The sequence below is a fragment of the Lissotriton vulgaris genome, chromosome 6 (assembly GCF_964263255.1).
Source record: "Lissotriton vulgaris chromosome 6, aLisVul1.2, whole genome shotgun sequence".
Lineage (NCBI taxonomy): Eukaryota > Metazoa > Chordata > Amphibia > Caudata > Salamandridae > Lissotriton > Lissotriton vulgaris.
The window spans coordinates 842,733,880-842,751,883 of NC_141694.1; positions in this window are offsets into that span (position 1 = coordinate 842,733,880).

Sequence of the window (18,004 nt, forward strand, 5' to 3'; positions counted from 1 at the left end):
CACCACGACCCCTCGCGGCGGGATGACTGGCTTTCACCTTGCGGATACCCTGCCGGGGTTATCTCACAGGGGAATACCAGGACGGGTTCCCTAAGCAAGCGCTTAGAAACCGCTCAGTGATTTGCGCTATATAAATTCCTGTACATTTACATTTACATGGACCACCGTATCCCTGGCAGTCCTACCTCCCTATTACGAGTTGGGTGGTCGGACCAGCATAGGCCTACAATATGATTGCACTGTTCGCCATAAGTTGGCAGGGTATGCTCAGACGTGAGTCCCTTGCTCACTTTGCCACTGGATTCAAGCAAGCCTGGCTGAAGACGGCTGTAATGCCAGAAACCGGTCCAAAAAAGCTAGTTTCCGGTCCAGGGAAGGTATGGCTTGGCAGTTCGGGCTGGACTGTTCCCATGAGGCACAGGGTCAGACTGATTTGCATATGGCCATGTCTGAACTGGGGTGGCAGAGTGGGCTAAAGAAATGTGATGGATTAAACTCAGATCTGTTGACTGGGTGTGAGTGTTTGAATGGTTCAGATGCTCCGTCCATCACCACCCACTTTTGTACCACTTTGTTCGCCATAAGTTGTCAGGGTATGCTCAGACGTGAGTCCTTTGCTCACTTTTCCACTGGATTCCAGCAAGCCTGGCTGAAGACGGTTGTACTGCCAGAAACTGGTCCTAGGAAGCTTGTTTCCGGTCCAGGGAAGGCATGGCTTGGCAGTTCGGGCTGGACTGTTCCCATGAGGCACAGGGCCAGACTGATTTGCATATGGCCTTGTCTGAACTGGGGTGGCAGAGTGGGCTAAAGAACGGTGATGGATTAAACTCAGATCTGTTGGCTGGGTGTGAGTGTTTGATTGGTTCAGATGCTCCGTACATCACCACCCCTTTCGGTATTGCTTTGTTCACCATAAGTTGGCAGGGTATGCTCAGACATGAGTCCCTTCCTCACTTTGCCACTGGATTCAAGCAAGCCTGGCTGAAGACGGCTGTAATGCCAGAAACCGGTCCTAGGAAGCTTGTTTCCGGTTCATGGAAGGCATGGCTTGGCAGTTCGGGCTGGACTGTTCCCATGAGGCACAGGGTCAGACTGATTTGCATATGGCCATGTCTGAACTGGGGTGGCATAGTGCTCTAAAGAACAGTGATGGATTAAACCCAGATCTGTTGACTGGTTGTGAGTGTTGGATTGGTTCAGATGCTCCGTCCATCACCAACCCCTTTTGTACCGCTTTGTTCGCCATAAGTTGGCAGGGTATGCTCAGACGTGAGTCCTTTGCTCACTTTTCCACTGGATTCCAGCAAGCCTGGCTGAAGATGGCTGTAATGCCAGAAAATGGTCCTAGGAAGCTTGTTTCCGGTCCAGGGAAGGCATGGCTTGGCAGTTCGGGCTGGACTGTTCCCATGAGGCACAGGGCCAGACTGATTTGCATATGGCCTTGTCTGAACTGGGGTGGCAGAGTGGGCTAAAGAACGGTGATGGATTAAACCCAGATCTGTTGGCTGGGTGTGAGTGTTTGATTGGTTCAGATGCTCCGTACATCACCACCCCTTTCGGTATTGCTTTGTTCACCATAAGTTGGCAGGGTATGCTCAGACGTGAGTCCCTTGCTCACTTTGCCACTGGATTCAAGCAAGCCTGGCTGAAGACGGCTGTAATGCCAGAAACCGGTCCTAGGAAGCTTGTTACCAGTCCATAGAAGGCATGCCTTGGCAGTTCGGGCTGAACTGTCCCCATGAGGCACAGGGTCAGACTGATTTGCATATGGCCATGTCTGAATTGGGGTGGCAGAGTGGGCTAAAGAACGGTGATGGATTAAACCCAGATCTGTTGACTGGGTGTGAGTGTTTGATTGGTTCAGATGCTCCGTCCATCACCAACCCCTTTTGTACCGCTTTGTTCGCCATAAGGTGGCAGGGTATGCTCAGACGTGAGTCCCTTGCTCACTTTGCCACTGGATTCAAGCAAGCCTGGCGAAGACGGCTGTAATGCCAGAAACCGGTCCTAGGAAGCTTGTTTCCAGTCCATAGAAGGCATGCCTTGGCAGTTTGGGCTGAACTGTCCCCATGAGGCACAGGGTCAGACTGATTTCCATATGGCCATGTCTGAACTGGGGTGGCAGAGTGGGCTAAAGAACAGTGATGGATTAAACCCAGATCTATTGACTGGGTGTGAGTGTTTGATTGGTTCATATGCTCCGTCCATCACCACCCCCTTTTGTACCGCTTTGTTCGCCATAAGTTGGCAGGGTATGCACAGACGTGAGTCCCTTGTTCACTTTGCCACTGGATTTAAGCAAGCCTGGCTGAAGACGGCTGTAATGCCAGAAACCGGTCTGAGGAAGCTTGTTTCCGGTCCAGGGAAGGCATGGCTTGGCAGTTCAGGCTGGACTGTTCCCATGAGGCACAGGGTCAGACCGATTTGCATATGGTCTTGTCTAAACTGGAGTGGCAGAGTGGGCTAAAGAACGGTGATGGATTAAACCCAGATCTGTTGACTGGGTGTGAGTGTTTGATTGGTTCATATGCTCCGTCCATCACCACCCCCTTTGGTACCGCTTTATTCACCATAAGTTGGCAGGGTATGCTCATACGTGAGTCCTTTGCTCAATTTGCCACTGGATTCAAGCAAGCCTGGCTGAAGATGGCTGTAATACCAGAAACTGGTCCTAAGAAGCTTATTTCCGGTCCCGGGAAGGCATGGCTTGGCAGTTCAAGCTGGACTGTTCCCATGAGGCACAGGGCCAGACTGATTTGCATATGGCCTTGTCTGAACTGGGGTGGCAGAGTGGGCTAAAGAACGGTGATGGATTAAACCCAGATCTGTTGGCTGGGTGTGAGTGTTTGATTGGTTCAGATGCTCCGTACATCACCACCCCTTTCGGTATTGCTTTGTTCACCATAAGTTGGCAGGGTATGCTCAGACATGAGTCCCTTCCTCACTTTGCCACTGGATTCAAGCAAGCCTGGCTGAAGACGGCTGTAATGCCAGAAACCGGTCCTAGGAAGCTTGTTTCCGGTTCATGGAAGGCATGGCTTGGCAGTTCGGGCTGGACTGTTCCCATGAGGCACAGGGTCAGACTGATTTGCATATGGCCATGTCTGAACTGGGGTGGCAGAGTGCTCTAAAGAACAGTGATGGATTAAACCCAGATCTGTTGACTGGGTGTGAGTGTTTGATTGGTTCATATGCTCCGTCCATCACCACCCCCTTTTGTACCGCTTTGTTCGCCATAAGTTGGCAGGGTATGCTCAGACGTGAGTCCTTTGCTCACTTTTCCACTGGATTCCAGCAAGCCTGGCTGAAGATGGCTGTAATGCCAGAAAATGGTCCTAGGAAGCTTGTTTCCGGTCCAGGGAAGGCATGGCTTGGCAGTTCGGGCTGGACTGTTCCCATGAGGCACAGGGCCAGACTGATTTGCATATGGCCTTGTCTGAACTGGGGTGGCAGAGTGGGCTAAAGAACGGTGATGGATTAAACCCAGATCTGTTGGCTGGGTGTGAGTGTTTGATTGGTTCAGATGCTCCGTACATCACCACCCCTTTCGGTATTGCTTTGTTCACCATAAGTTGGCAGGGTATGCTCAGACATGAGTCCCTTCCTCACTTTGCCACTGGATTCAAGCAAGCCTGGCTGAAGACGGCTGTAATGCCAGAAACCGGTCCTAGGAAGCTTGTTTCCGGTTCATGGAAGGCATGGCTTGGCAGTTCGGGCTGGACTGTTCCCATGAGGCACAGGGTCAGACTGATTTGCATATGGCCATGTCTGAACTGGGGTGGCAGAGTGCTCTAAAGAACAGTGATGGATTAAACCCAGATCTGTTGACTGGGTGTGAGTGTTTGATTGGTTCATATGCTCCGTCCATCACCACCCCCTTTTGTACCGCTTTGTTCGCCATAAGTTGGCAGGGTATGCTCAGACGTGAGTCCTTTGCTCACTTTTCCACTGGATTCCAGCAAGCCTGGCTGAAGATGGCTGTAATGCCAGAAAATGGTCCTAGGAAGCTTGTTTCCGGTCCAGGGAAGGCATGGCTTGGCAGTTCGGGCTGGACTGTTCCCATGAGGCACAGGGCCAGACTGATTTGCATATGGCCTTGTCTGAACTGGGGTGGCAGAGTGGGCTAAAGAACGGTGATGGATTAAACCCAGATCTGTTGGCTGGGTGTGAGTGTTTGATTGGTTCAGATGCTCCGTACATCACCACCCCTTTCGGTATTGCTTTGTTCACCATAAGTTGGCAGGGTATGCTCAGACGTGAGTCCCTTGCTCACTTTGCCACTGGATTCAAGCAAGCCTGGCTGAAGACGGCTGTAATGCCAGAAACCGGTCCTAGGAAGCTTGTTTCCAGTCCATAGAAGGCATGCCTTGGCAGTTCGGGCTGAACTGTCCCCATGAGGCACAGGGTCAGACTGATTTGCATATGGCCATGTCTGAACTGGGGTGGCAGAGTGGGCTAAAGAACGGTGATGGATTAAACCCAGATCTGTTGACTGGGTGTGAGTGTTTGATTGGTTCAGATGCTCCGTCCATCACCAACCCCTTTTGTACCGCTTTGTTCGCCATAAGGTGGCAGGGTATGCTCAGACGTGAGTCCCTTGCTCACTTTGCCACTGGATTCAAGCAAGCCTGGCTGAAGACGGCTGTAATGCCAGAAACCGGTCCTAGGAAGCTTGTTTCCAGTCCATAGAAGGCATGCCTTGGCAGTTTGGGCTGAACTGTCCCCATGAGGCACAGGGTCAGACTGATTTCCATATGGCCATGTCTGAACTGGGGTGGCAGAGTGGGCTAAAGAACAGTGATGGATTAAACCCAGATCTATTGACTGGGTGTGAGTGTTTGATTGGTTCATATGCTCCGTCCATCACCACCCCCTTTTGTACCGCTTTGTTCGCCATAAGTTGGCAGGGTATGCACAGACGTGAGTCCCTTGTTCACTTTGCCACTGGATTTAAGCAAGCCTGGCTGAAGACGGCTGTAATGCCAGAAACCGGTCTGAGGAAGCTTGTTTCCGGTCCAGGGAAGGCATGGCTTGGCAGTTCAGGCCGGACTGTTCCCATGAGGCACAGGGTCAGACCGATTTGCATATGGTCTTGTCTAAACTGGGGTGGCAGAGTGGGCTAAAGAACGGTGATGGATTAAACCCAGATCTGTTGACTGGGTGTGAGTGTTTGATTGGTTCATATGCTCCGTCCATCACCACCCCCTTTGGTACCGCTTTATTCACCATAAGTTGGCAGGGTATGCTCATACGTGAGTCCTTTGCTCACTTTGCCACTGGATTCAAGCAAGCCTGGCTGAAGATGGCTGTAATACCAGAAACTGGTCCTAAGAAGCTTATTTCCGGTCCCGGGAAGGCATGGCTTGGCAGTTCAAGCTGGACTGTTCCCATGAGGCACAGGGCCAGACTGATTTGCATATGGCCTTGTCTGAACTGGGGTGGCAGAGTGGGCTAAAGAACGGTGATGGATTAAACCCAGATCTGTTGGCTGGGTGTGAGTGTTTGATTGGTTCAGATGCTCCGTACATCACCACCCCTTTCGGTATTGCTTTGTTCACCATAAGTTGGCAGGGTATGCTCAGACATGAGTCCCTTCCTCACTTTGCCACTGGATTCAAGCAAGCCTGGCTGAAGACGGCTGTAATGCCAGAAACCGGTCCTAGGAAGCTTGTTTCCGGTTCATGGAAGGCATGGCTTGGCAGTTCGGGCTGGACTGTTCCCATGAGGCACAGGGTCAGACTGATTTGCATATGGCCATGTCTGAACTGGGGTGGCAGAGTGCTCTAAAGAACAGTGATGGATTAAACCCAGATCTGTTGACTGGGTGTGAGTGTTTGATTGGTTCATATGCTCCGTCCATCACCACCCCCTTTTGTACCGCTTTGTTCGCCATAAGTTGGCAGGGTATGCTCAGACGTGAGTCCTTTGCTCACTTTTCCACTGGATTCCAGCAAGCCTGGCTGAAGATGGCTGTAATGCCAGAAAATGGTCCTAGGAAGCTTGTTTCCGGTCCAGGGAAGGCATGGCTTGGCAGTTCGGGCTGGACTGTTCCCATGAGGCACAGGGCCAGACTGATTTGCATATGGCCTTGTCTGAACTGGGGTGGCAGAGTGGGCTAAAGAACGGTGATGGATTAAACCCAGATCTGTTGGCTGGGTGTGAGTGTTTGATTGGTTCAGATGCTCCGTACATCACCACCCCTTTCGGTATTGCTTTGTTCACCATAAGTTGGCAGGGTATGCTCAGACGTGAGTCCCTTGCTCACTTTGCCACTGGATTCAAGCAAGCCTGGCTGAAGACGGCTGTAATGCCAGAAACCGGTCCTAGGAAGCTTGTTTCCAGTCCATAGAAGGCATGCCTTGGCAGTTCGGGCTGAACTGTCCCCATGAGGCACAGGGTCAGACTGATTTGCATATGGCCATGTCTGAACTGGGGTGGCAGAGTGGGCTAAAGAACGGTGATGGATTAAACCCAGATCCATCTGTTGACTGGGTGTGAGTGTTTGATTGGTTCAGATGCTCCGTCCATCACCAACCCCTTTTGTACCGCTTTGTTCGCCATAAGGTGGCAGGGTATGCTCAGACGTGAGTCCCTTGCTCACTTTGCCACTGGATTCAAGCAAGCCTGGCTGAAGACGGCTGTAATGCCAGAAACCGGTCCTAGGAAGCTTGTTTCCAGTCCATAGAAGGCATGCCTTGGCAGTTTGGGCTGAACTGTCCCCATGAGGCACAGGGTCAGACTGATTTCCATATGGCCATGTCTGAACTGGGGTGGCAGAGTGGGCTAAAGAACAGTGATGGATTAAACCCAGATCTATTGACTGGGTGTGAGTGTTTGATTGGTTCATATGCTCCGTCCATCACCACCCCCTTTTGTACCGCTTTGTTCGCCATAAGTTGGCAGGGTATGCACAGACGTGAGTCCCTTGTTCACTTTGCCACTGGATTTAAGCAAGCCTGGCTGAAGACGGCTGTAATGCCAGAAACCGGTCTGAGGAAGCTTGTTTCCGGTCCAGGGAAGGCATGGCTTGGCAGTTCAGGCTGGACTGTTCCCATGAGGCACAGGGTCAGACCGATTTGCATATGGTCTTGTCTAAACTGGGGTGGCAGAGTGGGCTAAAGAACGGTGATGGATTAAACCCAGATCTGTTGACTGGGTGTGAGTGTTTGATTGTTTCATATGCTCCGTCCATCACCACCCCCTTTGGTACCGCTTTATTCACCATAAGTTGGCAGGGTATGCTCATACGTGAGTCCTTTGCTCACTTTGCCACTGGATTCAAGCAAGCCTGGCTGAAGATGGCTGTAATACCAGAAACTGGTCCTAAGAAGCTTATTTCCGGTCCCGGGAAGGCATGGCTTGGCAGTTCAAGCTGGACTGTTCCCATGAGGCACAGGGCCAGACTGATTTGCATATGGCCTTGTCTGAACTGGGGTGGCAGAGTGGGCTAAAGAACGGTGATGGATTAAACCCAGATCTGTTGGCTGGGTGTGAGTGTTTGATTGGTTCAGATGCTCCGTACATCACCACCCCTTTCGGTATTGCTTTGTTCACCATAAGTTGGCAGGGTATGCTCAGACATGAGTCCCTTCCTCACTTTGCCACTGGATTCAAGCAAGCCTGGCTGAAGATGGCTGTAATGCCAGAAACCGGTCCTAGGAAGCTTGTTTCCGGTTCATGGAAGGCATGGCTTGGCAGTTCGGGCTGGACTGTTCCCATGAGGCACAGGGTCAGACTGATTTGCATATGGCCATGTCTGAACTGGGGTGGCAGAGTGCTCTAAAGAACAGTGATGGATTAAACCCAGATCTGTTGACTGGGTGTGAGTGTTTGATTGGTTCATATGCTCCGTCCATCACCACCCCCTTTTGTACCGCTTTGTTCGCCATAAGTTGGCAGGGTATGCTCAGACGTGAGTCCTTTGCTCACTTTTCCACTGGATTCCAGCAAGCCTGGCTGAAGATGGCTGTAATGCCAGAAAATGGTCCTAGGAAGCTTGTTTCCGGTCCAGGGAAGGCATGGCTTGGCAGTTCGGGCTGGACTGTTCCCATGAGGCACAGGGCCAGACTGATTTGCATATGGCCTTGTCTGAACTGGGGTGGCAGAGTGGGCTAAAGAACGGTGATGGATTAAACCCAGATCTGTTGGCTGGGTGTGAGTGTTTGATTGGTTCAGATGCTCCGTACATCACCACCCCTTTCGGTATTGCTTTGTTCACCATAAGTTGGCAGGGTATGCTCAGACGTGAGTCCCTTGCTCACTTTGCCACTGGATTCAAGCAAGCCTGGCTGAAGACGGCTGTAATGCCAGAAACCGGTCCTAGGAAGCTTGTTTCCAGTCCATAGAAGGCATGCCTTGGCAGTTCGGGCTGAACTGTCCCCATGAGGCACAGGGTCAGACTGATTTGCATATGGCCATGTCTGAACTGGGGTGGCAGAGTGGGCTAAAGAACGGTGATGGATTAAACCCAGATCTGTTGACTGGGTGTGAGTGTTTGATTGGTTCAGATGCTCCGTCCATCACCAACCCCTTTTGTACCGCTTTGTTCGCCATAAGGTGGCAGGGTATGCTCAGACGTGAGTCCCTTGCTCACTTTGCCACTGGATTCAAGCAAGCCTGGCTGAAGACGGCTGTAATGCCAGAAACCGGTCCTAGGAAGCTTGTTTCCAGTCCATAGAAGGCATGCCTTGGCAGTTTGGGCTGAACTGTCCCCATGAGGCACAGGGTCAGACTGATTTCCATATGGCCATGTCTGAACTGGGGTGGCAGAGTGGGCTAAAGAACAGTGATGGATTAAACCCAGATCTATTGACTGGGTGTGAGTGTTTGATTGGTTCAGATGCTCCGTCCATCACCAACCCCTTTTGTACCGCTTTGTTCGCCATAAGGTGGCAGGGTATGCTCAGACGTGAGTCCCTTGCTCACTTTGCCACTGGATTCAAGCAAGCCTGGCTGAAGACGGCTGTAATGCCAGAAACCGGTCCTAGGAAGCTTGTTTCCAGTCCATAGAAGGCATGCCTTGGCAGTTTGGGCTGAACTGTCCCCATGAGGCACAGGGTCAGACTGATTTCCATATGGCCATGTCTGAACTGGGGTGGCAGAGTGGGCTAAAGAACAGTGATGGATTAAACCCAGATCTATTGACTGGGTGTGAGTGTTTGATTGGTTCATATGCTCCGTCCATCACCACCCCCTTTTGTACCGCTTTGTTCGCCATAAGTTGGCAGGGTATGCACAGACGTGAGTCCCTTGTTCACTTTGCCACTGGATTTAAGCAAGCCTGGCTGAAGACGGCTGTAATGCCAGAAACCGGTCTGAGGAAGCTTGTTTCCGGTCCAGGGAAGGCATGGCTTGGCAGTTCAGGCTGGACTGTTCCCATGAGGCACAGGGTCAGACCGATTTGCATATGGTCTTGTCTAAACTGGGGTGGCAGAGTGGGCTAAAGAACGGTGATGGATTAAACCCAGATCTGTTGACTGGGTGTGAGTGTTTGATTGGTTCATATGCTCCGTCCATCACCACCCCCTTTGGTACCGCTTTATTCACCATAAGTTGGCAGGGTATGCTCATACGTGAGTCCTTTGCTCACTTTGCCACTGGATTCAAGCAAGCCTGGCTGAAGATGGCTGTAATACCAGAAACTGGTCCTAAGAAGCTTATTTCCGGTCCCGGGAAGGCATGGCTTGGCAGTTCAAGCTGGACTGTTCCCATGAGGCACAGGGCCAGACTGATTTGCATATGGCCTTGTCTGAACTGGGGTGGCAGAGTGGGCTAAAGAACGGTGATGGATTAAACCCAGATCTGTTGGCTGGGTGTGAGTGTTTGATTGGTTCAGATGCTCCGTACATCACCACCCCTTTCGGTATTGCTTTGTTCACCATAAGTTGGCAGGGTATGCTCAGACATGAGTCCCTTCCTCACTTTGCCACTGGATTCAAGCAAGCCTGGCTGAAGACGGCTGTAATGCCAGAAACCGGTCCTAGGAAGCTTGTTTCCGGTTCATGGAAGGCATGGCTTGGCAGTTCGGGCTGGACTGTTCCCATGAGGCACAGGGTCAGACTGATTTGCATATGGCCATGTCTGAACTGGGGTGGCAGAGTGCTCTAAAGAAAAGTGATGGATTAAACCCAGATCTGTTGACTGGGTGTGAGTGTTTGATTGGTTCATATGCTCCGTCCATCACCACCCCCTTTTGTACTGCTTTGTTCGCCACCTGTTGGCAGGGTATGCACAGACGTGAGTCCCTTGTTCACTTTGCCACTGGATTTAGGCAAGCCTGGCTGAAGACGGCTGTAATGCCAAAAACCGGTCTGAGGAAGCTTGTTTCCGGTCCAGGGAAGGCATGGCTTGGCAGTTCGGGCTGGACTGTTCCCATGAGGCACAGGGCGAGACTGATTTGCATATGGCCTTGTCTGAACTGGGGTGGCAGAGTGGGCTAAAGAACGGTGATGGATTAAACCCAGATCTGTTGGCTGGGTGTGAGTGTTTGATTGGTTCAGATGCTCCGTACATCACCACCCCTTTCGGTATTGCTTTGTTCACCATAAGTTGGCAGGGTATGCTCAGACGTGAGTCCTTTGCTCACTTTTCCACTGGATTTAAGCAAGCCTGGCTGAAGACGGCTGTAATGCCATAAACCGGTCTGAGGAAGCTTGTTTCCGGTCCAGGGAAGGCATGGCTTGGCAGTTCAGGCTGGACTGTTCCCATGAGGGACAGGGTCAGACCGATTTGCATATGGTCTTGTCTAAACTGGGGTGGCAGAGTGGGCTAAAGAACGGTGATGGATTAAACCCAGATCTGTTGACTGGGTGTGAGTGTTTGATTGGTTCATATGCTCCGTCCATCACCACCCCCTTTGGTACCGCTTTATTCACCATAAGTTGGCAGGGTATGCTCATACGTGAGTCCTTTGCTCACTTTGCCACTGGATTCAAGCAAGCCTGGCTGAAGATGGCTGTAATACCAGAAACTGGTCCTAAGAAGCTTATTTCCGGTCCCGGGAAGGCATGGCTTGGCAGTTCAAGCTGGACTGTTCCCATGAGGCACAGGGCCAGACTGATTTGCATATGGCCTTGTCTGAACTGGGGTGGCAGAGTGGGCTAAAGAACGGTGATGGATTAAACCCAGATCTGTTGGCTGGGTGTGAGTGTTTGATTGGTTCAGATGCTCCGTACATCACCACCCCTTTCGGTATTGCTTTGTTCACCATAAGTTGGCAGGGTATGCTCAGACATGAGTCCCTTCCTCACTTTGCCACTGGATTCAAGCAAGCCTGGCTGAAGACGGCTGTAATGCCAGAAACCGGTCCTAGGAAGCTTGTTTCCGGTTCATGGAAGGCATGGCTTGGCAGTTCGGGCTGGACTGTTCCCATGAGGCACAGGGTCAGACTGATTTGCATATGGCCATGTCTGAACTGGGGTGGCAGAGTGCTCTAAAGAAAAGTGATGGATTAAACCCAGATCTGTTGACTGGGTGTGAGTGTTTGATTGGTTCATATGCTCCGTCCATCACCACCCCCTTTTGTACTGCTTTGTTCGCCACCTGTTGGCAGGGTATGCACAGACGTGAGTCCCTTGTTCACTTTGCCACTGGATTTAAGCAAGCCTGGCTGAAGACGGCTGTAATTCCAAAAACCGGTCTGAGGAAGCTTGTTTCCGGTCCAGGGAAGGCATGGCTTGGCAGTTCGGGCTGGACTGTTCCCATGAGGCACAGGGCCAGACTGATTTGCATATGGCCTTGTCTGAACTGGGGTGGCAGAGTGGGCTAAAGAACGGTGATGGATTAAACCCAGATCTGTTGGCTGGGTGTGAGTGTTTGATTGGTTCAGATGCTCCGTACATCACCACCCCTTTCGGTATTGCTTTGTTCACCATAAGTTGGCAGGGTATGCTCAGACATGAGTCCCTTCCTCACTTTGCCACTGGATTCAAGCAAGCCTGGCTGAAGACGGCTGTAATGCCAGAAACCGGTCCTAGGAAGCTTGTTTCCGGTTCATGGAAGGCATGGCTTGGCAGTTCGGGCTGGACTGTTCCCATGAGGCACAGGGTCAGACTGATTTGCATATGGCCATGTCTGAACTGGGGTGGCAGAGTGCTCTAAAGAAAAGTGATGGATTAAACCCAGATCTGTTGACTGGGTGTGAGTGTTTGATTGGTTCATATGCTCCGTCCATCACCACCCCCTTTTGTACTGCTTTGTTCGCCACCTGTTGGCAGGGTATGCACAGACGTGAGTCCCTTGTTCACTTTGCCACTGGATTTAAGCAAGCCTGGCTGAAGACGGCTGTAATGCCAAAAACCGGTCTGAGGAAGCTTGTTTCCGGTCCAGGGAAGGCATGGCTTGGCAGTTCGGGCTGGACTGTTCCCATGAGGCACAGGGCCAGACTGATTTGCATATGGCCTTGTCTGAACTGGGGTGGCAGAGTGGGCTAAAGAACGGTGATGGATTAAACCCAGATCTGTTGGCTGGGTGTGAGTGTTTGATTGGTTCAGATGCTCCGTACATCACCACCCCTTTCGGTATTGCTTTGTTCACCATAAGTTGGCAGGGTATGCTCAGACGTGAGTCCTTTGCTCACTTTTCCACTGGATTTAAGCAAGCCTGGCTGAAGACGGCTGTAATGCCAGAAACCGGTCTGAGGAAGCTTGTTTCCGGTCCAGGGAAGGCATGGCTTGGCAGTTCAGGCTGGACTGTTCCCATGAGGCACAGGGTCAGACCGATTTGCATATGGTCTTGTCTAAACTGGGGTGGCAGAGTGGGCTAAAGAACGGTGATGGATTAAACCCAGATCTGTTGACTGGGTGTGAGTGTTTGATTGGTTCATATGCTCCGTCCAGCACCACCCCCTTTGGTACCGCTTTATTCACCATAAGTTGGCAGGGTATGCTCATACGTGAGTGCCTTGCTCACTTTGCCACTGGATTCAAGCAAGCCTGGCTGAAGACGGCTGTAATGCCAGAAACCGGTCCTAGGAAGCTTGTTTCCGTTCCAGGGAAGGCACAGCTTGGCATTTCGGGCTGGACTGTTCCCATGAGGCACAGGTCAGACTGATTTGCATATGGCCATGTCCGAACTGGGGTGGCAGAGTGGGCTAAAGTTTGGTGATGGAGTAAACCCATATCTGTTAACTGGGTGTGAGAGTTTGATTGGTTCAGATGCTCCGTCCATCACCAACCCCTTTTGTACCGCTTTGTTCGCCATAAGTTGGCAGGGTATGCTCAGACGTGAGTCCTTTGCTCACTTTGCCACTGGATTCAAGCAAGCCTGGCTGAAGATGGCTGTAATACCAGAAACTGGTCCTAAGAAGCTTATTTCCGGTCCCGGGAAGGCATGGCTTGGCAGTTCAAGCTGGACTGTTCCCATGAGGCACAGGGCCAGACTGATTTGCATATGGCCTTGTCTGAACTGGGGTGGCAGAGTGGGCTAAAGAACAGTGATGGATTAAACCCAGATCTATTGACTGGGTGTGAGTGTTTGATTGGTTCATATGCTCCGTCCATCACCACCCCCTTTTGTACCGCTTTGTTCGCCATAAGTTGGCAGGGTATGCACAGACGTGAGTCCCTTGTTCACTTTGCCACTGGATTTAAGCAAGCCTGGCTGAAGACGGCTGTAATGCCAGAAACCGGTCTGAGGAAGCTTGTTTCCGGTCCAGGGAAGGCATGGCTTGGCAGTTCAGGCTGGACTGTTCCCATGAGGCACAGGGTCAGACCGATTTGCATATGGTCTTGTCTAAACTGGAGTGGCAGAGTGGGCTAAAGAACGGTGATGGATTAAACCCAGATCTGTTGACTGGGTGTGAGTGTTTGATTGGTTCATATGCTCCGTCCATCACCACCCCCTTTGGTACCGCTTTATTCACCATAAGTTGGCAGGGTATGCTCATACGTGAGTCCTTTGCTCAATTTGCCACTGGATTCAAGCAAGCCTGGCTGAAGATGGCTGTAATACCAGAAACTGGTCCTAAGAAGCTTATTTCCGGTCCCGGGAAGGCATGGCTTGGCAGTTCAAGCTGGACTGTTCCCATGAGGGCTGAGGCACAGGGCCAGACTGATTTGCATATGGCCTTGTCTGAACTGGGGTGGCAGAGTGGGCTAAAGAACGGTGATGGATTAAACCCAGATCTGTTGGCTGGGTGTGAGTGTTTGATTGGTTCAGATGCTCCGTACATCACCACCCCTTTCGGTATTGCTTTGTTCACCATAAGTTGGCAGGGTATGCTCAGACATGAGTCCCTTCCTCACTTTGCCACTGGATTCAAGCAAGCCTGGCTGAAGACGGCTGTAATGCCAGAAACCGGTCCTAGGAAGCTTGTTTCCGGTTCATGGAAGGCATGGCTTGGCAGTTCGGGCTGGACTGTTCCCATGAGGCACAGGGTCAGACTGATTTGCATATGGCCATGTCTGAACTGGGGTGGCAGAGTGCTCTAAAGAACAGTGATGGATTAAACCCAGATCTGTTGACTGGGTGTGAGTGTTTGATTGGTTCATATGCTCCGTCCATCACCACCCCCTTTTGTACCGCTTTGTTCGCCATAAGTTGGCAGGGTATGCTCAGACGTGAGTCCTTTGCTCACTTTTCCACTGGATTCCAGCAAGCCTGGCTGAAGATGGCTGTAATGCCAGAAAATGGTCCTAGGAAGCTTGTTTCCGGTCCAAGGAAGGCATGGCTTGGCAGTTCGGGCTGGACTGTTCCCATGAGGCACAGGGCCAGACTGATTTGCATATGGCCTTGTCTGAACTGGGGTGGCAGAGTGGGCTAAAGAACGGTGATGGATTAAACCCAGATCTGTTGGCTGGGTGTGAGTGTTTGATTGGTTCAGATGCTCCGTACATCACCACCCCTTTCGGTATTGCTTTGTTCACCATAAGTTGGCAGGGTATGCTCAGACGTGAGTCCCTTGCTCACTTTGCCACTGGATTCAAGCAAGCCTGGCTGAAGACGGCTGTAATGCCAGAAACCGGTCCTAGGAAGCTTGTTTCCAGTCCATAGAAGGCATGCCTTGGCAGTTCGGGCTGAACTGTCCCCATGAGGCACAGGGTCAGACTGATTTGCATATGGCCATGTCTGAACTGGGGTGGCAGAGTGGGCTAAAGAACGGTGATGGATTAAACCCAGATCTGTTGACTGGGTGTGAGTGTTTGATTGGTTCAGATGCTCCGTCCATCACCAACCCCTTTTGTACCGCTTTGTTCGCCATAAGGTGGCAGGGTATGCTCAGACGTGAGTCCCTTGCTCACTTTGCCACTGGATTCAAGCAAGCCTGGCTGAAGACGGCTGTAATGCCAGAAACCGGTCCTAGGAAGCTTGTTTCCAGTCCATAGAAGGCATGCCTTGGCAGTTTGGGCTGAACTGTCCCCATGAGGCACAGGGTCAGACTGATTTCCATATGGCCATGTCTGAACTGGGGTGGCAGAGTGGGCTAAAGAACAGTGATGGATTAAACCCAGATCTATTGACTGGGTGTGAGTGTTTGATTGGTTCATATGCTCCGTCCATCACCACCCCCTTTTGTACCGCTTTGTTCGCCATAAGTTGGCAGGGTATGCACAGACGTGAGTCCCTTGTTCACTTTGCCACTGGATTTAAGCAAGCCTGGCTGAAGACGGCTGTAATGCCAGAAACCGGTCTGAGGAAGCTTGTTTTCGGTCCAGGGAAGGCATGGCTTGGCAGTTCAGGCTGGACTGTTCCCATGAGGCACAGGGTCAGACCGATTTGCATATGGTCTTGTCTAAACTGGGGTGGCAGAGTGGGCTAAAGAACGGTGATGGATTAAACCCAGATCTGTTGACTGGGTGTGAGTGTTTGATTGGTTCATATGCTCCGTCCATCACCACCCCCTTTGGTACCGCTTTATTCACCATAAGTTGGCAGGGTATGCTCATACGTGAGTCCTTTGCTCACTTTGCCACTGGATTCAAGCAAGCCTGGCTGAAGATGGCTGTAATACCAGAAACTGGTCCTAAGAAGCTTATTTCCGGTCCCGGGAAGGCATGGCTTGGCAGTTCAAGCTGGACTGTTCCCATGAGGCACAGGGCCAGACTGATTTGCATATGGCCTTGTCTGAACTGGGGTGGCAGAGTGGGCTAAAGAACGGTGATGGATTAAACCCAGATCTGTTGGCTGGGTGTGAGTGTTTGATTGGTTCAGATGCTCCGTACATCACCACCCCTTTCGGTATTGCTTTGTTCACCATAAGTTGGCAGGGTATGCTCAGACATGAGTCCCTTCCTCACTTTGCCACTGGATTCAAGCAAGCCTGGCTGAAGACGGCTGTAATGCCAGAAACCGGTCCTAGGAAGCTTGTTTCCGGTTCATGGAAGGCATGGCTTGGCAGTTCGGGCTGGACTGTTCCCATGAGGCACAGGGTCAGACTGATTTGCATATGGCCATGTCTGAACTGGGGTGGCAGAGTGCTCTAAAGAACAGTGATGGATTAAACCCAGATCTGTTGACTGGGTGTGAGTGTTTGATTGGTTCATATGCTCCGTCCATCACCACCCCCTTTTGTACCGCTTTGTTCGCCATAAGTTGGCAGGGTATGCTCAGACGTGAGTCCTTTGCTCACTTTTCCACTGGATTCCAGCAAGCCTGGCTGAAGATGGCTGTAATGCCAGAAAATGGTCCTAGGAAGCTTGTTTCCGGTCCAGGGAAGGCATGGCTTGGCAGTTCGGGCTGGACTGTTCCCATGAGGCACAGGGCCAGACTGATTTGCATATGGCCTTGTCTGAACTGGGGTGGCAGAGTGGGCTAAAGAACGGTGATGGATTAAACCCAGATCTGTTGGCTGGGTGTGAGTGTTTGATTGGTTCAGATGCTCCGTACATCACCACCCCTTTCGGTATTGCTTTGTTCACCATAAGTTGGCAGGGTATGCTCAGACGTGAGTCCCTTGCTCACTTTGCCACTGGATTCAAGCAAGCCTGGCTGAAGACGGCTGTAATGCCAGAAACCGGTCCTAGGAAGCTTGTTTCCAGTCCATAGAAGGCATGCCTTGGCAGTTCGGGCTGAACTGTCCCCATGAGGCACAGGGTCAGACTGATTTGCATATGGCCATGTCTGAACTGGGGTGGCAGAGTGGGCTAAAGAACGGTGATGGATTAAACCCAGATCTGTTGACTGGGTGTGAGTGTTTGATTGGTTCAGATGCTCCGTCCATCACCAACCCCTTTTGTACCGCTTTGTTCGCCATAATGTGGCAGGGTATGCTCAGACGTGAGTCCCTTGCTCACTTTGCCACTGGATTCAAGCAAGCCTGGCTGAAGACGGCTGTAATGCCAGAAACCGGTCCTAGGAAGCTTGTTTCCAGTCCATAGAAGGCATGCCTTGGCAGTTTGGGCTGAACTGTCCCCATGAGGCACAGGGTCAGACTGATTTCCATATGGCCATGTCTGAACTGGGGTGGCAGAGTGGGCTAAAGAACAGTGATGGATTAAACCCAGATCTATTGACTGGGTGTGAGTGTTTGATTGGTTCATATGCTCCGTACATCACCACCCCTTTCGGTATTGCTTTGTTCACCATAAGTTGGCAGGGTATGCTCAGACGTGAGTCCTTTGCTCACTTTTCCACTGGATTTAAGCAAGCCTGGCTGAAGACGGCTGTAATGCCAGAAACCGGTCTGAGGAAGCTTGTTTCCGGTCCAGGGAAGGCATGGCTTGGCAGTTCAGGCTGGACTGTTCCCATGAGGCACAGGGTCAGACCGATTTGCATATGGTCTTGTCTAAACTGGGGTGGCAGAGTGGGCTAAAGAACGGTGATGGATTAAACCCAGATCTGTTGACTGGGTGTGAGTGTTTGATTGTTTCATATGCTCTGTCCATCACCACCCCCTTTGGTACCGCTTTATTCACCATAAGTTGGCAGGGTATGCTCATACGTGAGTCCTTTGCTCACTTTGCCACTGGATTCAAGCAAGCCTGGCTGAAGATGGCTGTAATACCAGAAACTGGTCCTAAGAAGCTTATTTCCGGTCCCGGGAAGGCATGGCTTGGCAGTTCAAGCT